Consider the following 8,963-nt stretch of genomic DNA (forward strand, 5'->3'; position numbering starts at 1 on the left):
TAGAATTTACTTCAAGTGCTTGATTCAAATGCCATTCATATCCACATCTTATCTAATATTTCTCCTCACAGTTAGTACCAGAAATTTATGTATATTTATTGAGTATCTACTCCACACCAGATATTACATTTGGCATCTTTGTGTATTTCTTTATCTATATTTACATTTTGTAGTGCATATCACTTTTCATGTTGTATTAAGATGTTTTTCTAAATGTCAGTAACATAAACTAAGGAGAATGGTCTATGATCTGCTCAATATTCTTAACTTTTAGCACAGTCTAGGCATAGAGTAAGGTATAATAAGTGGTTAACGAACACATTCAGCAAGAGCACTAATAATTTCAAGTCGAAATGATCTTGGCTGATTGGAAGGTGAAAGAAATTGAAATCCATGTAGATAAGTTTATAAGTCCCAAAAGATAGTCAGACATTCCCAAGGGAAATACAAAAACAATGCTGAGATATTACAGCTGTAGATGACTGTACAATGAAAGTAGCCTTTTCTTTCTGTTAAGTAATTGCAGAATGGGATGTCTCTTGAGGAAATGTGCTTCATATCACTGGTGTTCAAGCAAAGTTTAAAGCATTTGTCTATCTAGAGTGATCTAGAGGAATTTTCCTTTTTGCTTTTGACTTTTCATTGTATGTTATTTATTTGTACTTGTTACATTTATATTAGTACATGTTTGTATCGCTTCTCGGCCTTTTGGCTAAGATCAAGTGTAGTACATGTTTGCAATATATAGTGATCATATTCATGGTGGGGGGTGCTACATGTATACAGCATATCTTAATTCTTTGTACTTTATCCTCTCACTTCTCTTTCCCTTCCCTCCATCACTTGGTTCCTTTCCTATTTGCAAAAGATTTATCTTCTGTTTCCAACAGGAAGCTGTTATGGCTTATATCCCTTCAATCTAGATGTCTTCCCAAAGCCTCATGTGCTCATAGATGGGACTTTTGGTAGGTGACTGGATCATAGGTATACTGGGTTAAGCGTATAACTGGTCCACTAATTGTTTTAGCACAGTTCTGGATATGGATAATTTGAAGGTCCACTCTGGCGTGGGTGACACAGACTAATAGGCTTATACCCTGGATGGAATAAAAAGAGAAAGTCTCACTATTTGCAGCTCTCTGCCTGGCCTGACATTGATTGTTTCCCTTCTGCCATGCCCCTTTGCTATGCTGCCTTGCCTTGGAACCAGCTGACTATGGAGTGAAACTGCTAAAAACTGTGAGCTAAAGTAAGCCTTTCTTCCTTTAACTTGTGGATGTTTGGTATTTTGTCTTAGTAAAGATAGAAGGATTTTCCATATCAATTCTGAAATGGACTTATCTAAGGCCTCTTTTTGCATTGATATCTGACATCTATGATTCAAAAGTCTTTGTGAAAGAAACAGCAAAGTGTTAAGTGAAGCAGAATTTGTTCATGTCAAAATGTCCTTCTAGTTCTACGCATCCAAATCTTCCTCTTTTATCAATTCAGGACTGGCAGGGGGCTACTTGGTTAACCTGTGGCCACACTAGTTTACTTTCAGTGTAGAGTTAATCACCATCCATGAATAAAGGGAAGAGAGGTCTAACTAATGAAAGTCTCTCCACTGCTCCCTTTGGCTATGACTGCTGACCACATATTTCTATTCTCAGGTTCTTGGCATAATCACTCTTCCATCACTGTTTCAAATGCTCCAAATCTTTGGTTCTGATTTCATTTCAAAAATGTTACTACAGTCCTAAAACTAAAATTCACAAAAATCCACAAAACTAGTGCTAATTGAAGCATAGTAGAAAAGTTCTAGCCTTGAGCCTAAGAAATCATCTAACTGGTTCTGACTCCTCTACCACAAAGCTGAGCAATTGGAGGAAAGTCAGCTCACCTTTCAGGTCCTCATCTCTAAAATAGCATTGACCTAAACATCTCAAAAATGCTCCACTTCAATACTAAATAAATAAACTGGTGTTATTTTCCCTGAATACTTAGTCCCAAAGAATTGGTTTACTCATTGAGAAAATGTAATGATTCCAAGTCTACAAGAGAGATGCTATGCTGTTTATGTGGAAGATTAAAGAAGAAAACTAGGTTGTCATGTAACAGCCTAAGATCCATGTCACTGAGAAGAAAGGGTTCATTAGGCGGGATGAGCAGAGGATGGGTCTTGCTCACAGAGCGCTATTCCATAAAGAACTCATCCATTAATGCCAATGATAAATACAGCGCTGAGCTACAGCTTTGTCTCCCACCAGGCTTCATTTACAAGTCACACATTTTTCCAGGGAGGTCTGGCTGGCCTGGTTTATTTTGAATGCATTCTAGAATAGCAAAGGGATAGCAGTAGTGGAGGAGGTAGGTCCAACAGCAGAGTGTTCAGTCAGAAGATAGTCAGTAAGCAACATGATGTCATATGGTCTTGGATCCAAATGACAAAATGCAAACAGGTTTTGGCTATACTCTTCCAATTGCAATTTTTAAAGTTTTCTATCTATCCTATGAGACTTATACAGAACAACCGCAGGTGGTAACTGCTCAGAAAGAGGCTTCCCACTAAAATTAAAACATGAATTGAATATACCTCAGACTATATGATATATAAATGTTTGATACTCATACAATATTCGTAACTTTCCATTTCTAGACTCTAAGGTACTTGCTGATAAGGATCATGTGGAATCTCCATAGTACTCAGAAGGAAGCATCATCAGAGCTAGTGCTCAGTCTAGGCGAGTGATGGCAAAACTCTTAGAGAGTTAAGTGCCCAAACTGCAACCCCAAACCACCTTATTTATTGCAAAGTACCCACACTGTAATTAAACCCTTAATGCTGCCATTTTAGTTTAGAAAAAAACAACTCATACATTATCTCTTGTCTTAAAAGAAAAATATAATAACGTGTTCCACAGGTTCACCACCATTGATATAGGCTTAATAAACCAAAGAAATATTGAGAATCAGTTTTTAAGACTGTTGGATTATAAAGTTTTCTTTAAAAAACTAATAATATTGTATGGCTCTTTAATTTTTTTCTTTCTCAGTGCTGGATGTTGAGCCCAGGCCTTTTTCACAATAGAGAAGTCCTCTACCACTGAGCTACAACCCCAACCTTTGTATGTGGCTTTCATCTTGCATGCCCTATGATTTATCTTCTTGCACTTGAGTTCTTTGACTAGAATCTTCTTCTTTGCCTAAATAGCTTATATACTTGTTTATCTGTCAGCCATACAACATATCTGACAGGGTATAACACAGCATCCAATCCGAGGTTTCCCAGTATCTCTGTAGAAATCAGTCTTTCCCATTTTTAGTTTCCAATGCACCAGGATTTATGAATCTACAATCAAGCTCATAATTTAAATACTTTTCTGTTTCTGTTTAGCTGTGCAGTCTTAAGCAAGTTTGTTTTCTGTAGCTATTTTCTAATCTACAACACAGAGATAACAATAGGAATTATCATAATTTAAAATGGGGATGAATAAATTAATATATACACTTTACAAAAGATGAGTGTTCAATAAATTTTAACTGGCCAGCCAGAAACTCAGTCCCATAGATGCCAGCAGCCTGTGCCCCACCAGACCACTCCATACAGCATCTGAATCCACACAGCAGAGGCACCAGGGGGAACATAAAGGCCATGGTTATGAGCCCCTGAAAATAGAGCTGAAGTGAACAACAGAGAGGGCCTTTCTGATGCTTCTCAATGAAAACTGAAGCCCACTGGGAAAGTGAAGAAAAAATCTTGAATAAAAGCACACTGGACCATCGTGGTTGGTAAGTTGGTGGGATCAGCACCTCCCATAGAAACCCAGACTCATGTAGTGGGGAGGACAGCTGGAACCTGCAGTAGAAACTTGCAGAGGTTAATCCTGCAGGAGATCAGGGACCTCAACTTGGACTTGCAGCCAGAAATCACACTGAATCTCAGTAGACTATAGCAGGTTGGCTGAGACTAATCGACTTAGACCCGCACACTGCTGTCCACATTGCCTACCAGGACAGCAGAGACATATTCTGAGGGAAACTGTTTTTTGTTTGCTTGTTTTGTTACATATATATATATTCTTTTTCTTTTTTCTCTCTCTCTATCCCATCTAGCTCTATATTTCTCTCCCTCTTTGTTCCTGTTCCCATCCCATTCTGAATTTTTTCTCTCTCTCTGTCCTCTCGACTGCTACTTTTTTTTTTTTTTGGTACCAGGGATTGAATTCAGGACCTTGCACTAGTGAGGCAGGTGGCGGAAGCACTGAGCTTGGCCCTCGACTGTCACTTTTTTAGAAAGGTGAATACAATTTCTAGCTTCCCTATTGTTGTCGGTTTGTTCTGTACTTGTCTCTGTTCTTTTGCTCTGTCTCTTCTTCCTATCTTCAACAGATCCCCACAATTTGCATGATCTTCTCATGTCTGCTAGCTTCATCTCTAACCTTTCCCTCTCCCTCTATCTCTCTACCCCTCCCTCCCCAACCCCTGCTAAATCCTTATCCAGAAGGGTAAATTTTCCATATTGAAGGGTATACTTACTACAAACATATTTTGGGCTGACCCTAGATTTTGATCTAGCTCTCATAGTTAAAGCTGACAGATTAACTGCTACCAAAAATTGTCACTTTGTAACCTGTGTTTGATGCTGATTGTGTCAATTGGGCTAAAGTGTTCTGATTGATCTAATCAGTTGTCCTCCCTGATATACTGAAAATGATATTGCCTAAGAGTCATTAGAGACTCAAAACTTTAAAAAAACCCAGTTATGCCTGGAAGATATCTCTGAGAAGCAATCACTCCATAGGGGCTCTAAACACCAGTAATAAAGACACTGAAAATAAGAAATATTGGAGTATCAGCCCAAGAATAAAAGCAAAACCACACCAACAAAAAAAATTAAAAAGAGAAGGCACCTTGGCAGGACAAAAACACAGACTTTCAGCTCACCAAAGGCAAATTCTGGGGGAAACAAGGTGGAAAAATATGATAATCAACCACCTGGACACCCTGAACTGATAGCACAGGAAATAACAAAACAGATGAATGAGGCTCTAGAAAAATTCAAAACAGAAATAATTTCCCAGATAACTACAGAGATGGGGAGCAGAGTGAAAGACATGATTAGAGGCTCTAGAACAGAAACAAAAAATAGATGAGCTCAGAATCATGCTGGAAGCCATGAATGCCCAGCATAAGAAAGAAATGGAAACCATAATCACCCAACATAGAAAAGGAATAGAATCCATGAAACAGATTCAAACAGATACCCAGGAGATTAAAAACTCCATTGAAAATATTCACAGCAGATTGAGCAAATGTGTAGATAGAATAACAGATGTAGGAAACAGGATTGCAGTTAGTGACCATGAAAATAGAGATTTCTTACAAATAGTAAGGGACAATGAGAAATCATTCCAGCAGCTGTTACATGATGCAAAGAAGAATAACATAAGACTGATAGGAGTCCATGAAAAAGCAGGAGAAAGTACAAATGACACACACAAAAAACCAGTTCACAGAAGTAATAGTAGAAAACTTCCCAGACAGAGGTAGAGAATTGGACATATAGATAAGTGAGGCATATAGAAATCCAATTAGCCATGATAAAAAAAAGCTACACCTAGACATATAATAGTCAAGATCCCAGAAACTCAAAAGAACAAAATCCGACAAGCAGTTATAGAAAAGAAACAAATCACCTACAGAGGAAAGCCCATCAGAATCACAGCAGACTTCTCAATTCAAACCCCCAAGTCAAAGAGAGCCTGGAGTAAAGTATTTCAAGCCCTAAAAGAAAATAACTTCCCACCTAGACTGTTGTATCCTGCAAAATTATCTTTCAAAATTGATGGGGAAATTAGATACTTCCACAACAAAGAACATCTGAGAAATTTCAAGAACAAAAAACCAGCAGTCCAAACAATTCTAAACAATATCCTAGAAAAAGACAATGAAGGTCACAACTCCATGAGGCCCAACAGAGTGAAGCCACCAGGCAAAGAAAGAAACTAAAGGGAAAGTGGGAAAATAAAATATAAAAGAGCCAACAACAATAAAACATCATGACAAGGATGAGTCAATATTTATCATTTATAACCATCAATGTTAATGGCCTCAGTTCACCAATCAAAAGAAATAAACTGGCAGAATGGATTAAGAAGCAAAATTCAACAATATGCTGTACACAAGAAGCACACTGAATTCAAAAATACATTCATAGAGTGAAAGTAAAAGGATCAAAAACAGTTCTTGATGTGACAGGAACCTGGAAAAAAGCAGGGGTAGAGATCTTATTTGCAGACAAAATAGATTTCAAACCAAAACTAATTAAGAGAGACAAAGATGGTCACTGCATCCTTGTGAAAGGAAAAATCCAAGAGGAAGAGATGACAATCATAAATATATATGCACCAAATACAAATGCCCCCAACTATACAAAACAAATATTAATGAATATGAAAAACCAAATAAGCACTAATATAATTTTAGTGGAGGACCTCAACACCCCACTGTCACAAATAGACAGATCATCTAAACAAAAAATCAACAACAAAATTCTAGAACAGAACCAAGCCTTTGAACAAATGGACTTAATAGATGTTTATAGTGTTCCACCCCACAAAATTAGAATATTCATTCTTTTTGGATGCACATGGGTCATTCTCCAAAATAGACCACATGCTAGCTCATAAGCCATGTTTAAGTAAAAGCAAAAGAATAGAAGTTACCTCCTGTATATTGTCAGACCATAGTGCAATAAAATTGGAGATCAATAGCATAAGAAACTGCAAAACCCCCACAAACCCATGGAAATTGAATAACACTCTCCTGAACAACCAATGGGTTATAGAGTAAATTAAAGAAAAAATTAGTTTCTACAAGCAAATGATAATGCTGGTACAACATACAGGAATCTATGGGACACAAAGCTGTCATATGAGGGAAATTCATAGCAGTGAATGGTCATCCTAGGAAAACAGAGAGAGCTTAAATAAATGACCAATTGCTGAATCTCAAGCTTCTAGAAAAAGAAGAGCATGACAAACCCAAAACTCATACAAGAGAGGAAATTATAAAGATCAGAGTAGAAATCAATGCAATGGAGACAAAGAGAATGATACAAAAAAATCAATGAATCAAAGAGTTGGTTTTTCAGAAGGATAAATGAAATTGATAAACCTTAACCAATCTTATCAAATAAAGGAAATAACAGGATAAAATCCATGCAATTAAGAATGAAAAAAGTGAAGTCACAACAGACCCAGCAGAAATCCAGAGGATCATCAATACCTACTTCAAGAAACTCTTATAAAATGGAAAACACAGAAGAAATGGACAGATTCCTGGATACATATGAATTTCCAAAGTTAAATGAAGAAGATATAGAAATTCTAAACAACCTAATTACAATGAGTGAAATTGAAAACATAACTTAAAATTTACCAACAAAGAAAAGCCCAGGTCCTGATAGCTTCATTGCTGAATTCTACAAGACATTTAAAGAAGAACAAGAAGAACTATCATCATTACTCTTTAAACTCCTCAATGAAATTGAAAGGAAAGCAATACTTTCAAATTCATTCCTGGAAGCAAATGTTGCTTTGATTCCAAAACCAGGGAAAGACCCAACCGAAAAAGACAACTACAGGCCAATCTCCCTAATGAACATAGACGCAAAAATTCTCAACAAGATACTGGCAAGCAGAATACAGAGGGTCATCAAGAAGATCATACACCCTGAAGAAGTCGGATTTATGCCAGGGATGCAAGGATGGTTTAACACCCATAAATCAATAAATGTAATACACTATATTAACAGAGCCAAGGACAAAAACCATATGATTATTTCAATAGATGCAGAAAAGTCATTTGACAAAATCCAACACCCATTCATGATATAAACCCTACAAAATATGGGAACAGAAAATATTTATCTCAACCTGATTAAGGTTATACATGAAAAACCAATAGCCAACATCATACTAAATGATCAAAAACTGAAAACCTATATGCTAAAATCAGGGACAAAACAAGGATGTTCTCTATCTCCACTCCTATTCAATATAGTTCTGGAAATACTAGTCAAAGCAATTCGACAAGAGAAAGAAATAAAATGAGTAAAGATAGGAAAGGAAGAAGTTAAACTGTCATTATTTGCTGACAATATGATACTATACATAGAAGACCCAAAAAACTAGACCAAAAGACTTCTAGACTTAATTGACAGATTCATTAGAGTAGCCGGATACAAGGTCAACACTCAAAAAAAAAAAAAAAGCCTTCTTTACACAAATAACAGACTCAATGAAATAGAAATTAGGAAACAATTTCTTTCAAAATAGCATCCAACAAAACTGAAATATCTAGGAATCAATCTAACAAAGGAAGCAAAAGACCTCCACACTGAAAACTACAGCACTCTGCAAAAAGAGATCGAAGAAGATATTAGAAAATGGAAAGACATCCCTTTCTCCTGGGTAGGAAGAACCAATATAGTGAAAATGGCCATACTTCCAAAACTACTATATAGATTTAATGCAATGCCGATTGAAATTTCAACAATATGCTTCACAGAGCTAGAGAAAACAATCCAAAAATTTATTTGGAACCAGAAGGGGCCTACAATACCAAAAGCAATTCTAGGCATAAGAGACATGGCTGAGGGTATCATAATGCCCAACTTGAAACTATACTACAAAGGTACTGTAATCAAAACAGCATGGTACTGGCAAAGGAACAGACCTGAGGATCAGTGGAATAGATTAGAAGATGCAGAAACAACTCCAGACATACTCAGCCACCTTATCTTTGACAATGGAGCCAATCATTATTGTTGGAGGAAAGACAGCCTCTTTAATAAACGGTATTGAGAAAACTGGATTTCAACTTGCCAAAGATTAAAATTAGGCTAATATCTATCACCATACACTAAACTAAGATCAAAATGGATTAAAGATCTAAATATTAAAAGAGAAACACTAAAC

At 36.6% G+C, this 8,963-nt stretch overlaps 1 pseudogene; it reads left to right on the forward strand.

Annotated features, from left to right (window-relative positions):
* The first annotated feature begins 692 nt into the window (after window positions 1–692).
* Window positions 693–816, forward strand: LOC147827853 (U2 spliceosomal RNA; annotated as a pseudogene).
* The last annotated feature ends 8,147 nt before the right edge of the window (window positions 817–8,963 follow it).

The sequence above is a fragment of the Heterocephalus glaber genome, unplaced genomic scaffold, assembly GCF_053883595.1.
Source record: "Heterocephalus glaber isolate CG9 unplaced genomic scaffold, H.glaber_assembly_v1.0 deba00001429, whole genome shotgun sequence".
Classification (NCBI taxonomy): Eukaryota; Metazoa; Chordata; class Mammalia; order Rodentia; family Bathyergidae; genus Heterocephalus; species Heterocephalus glaber.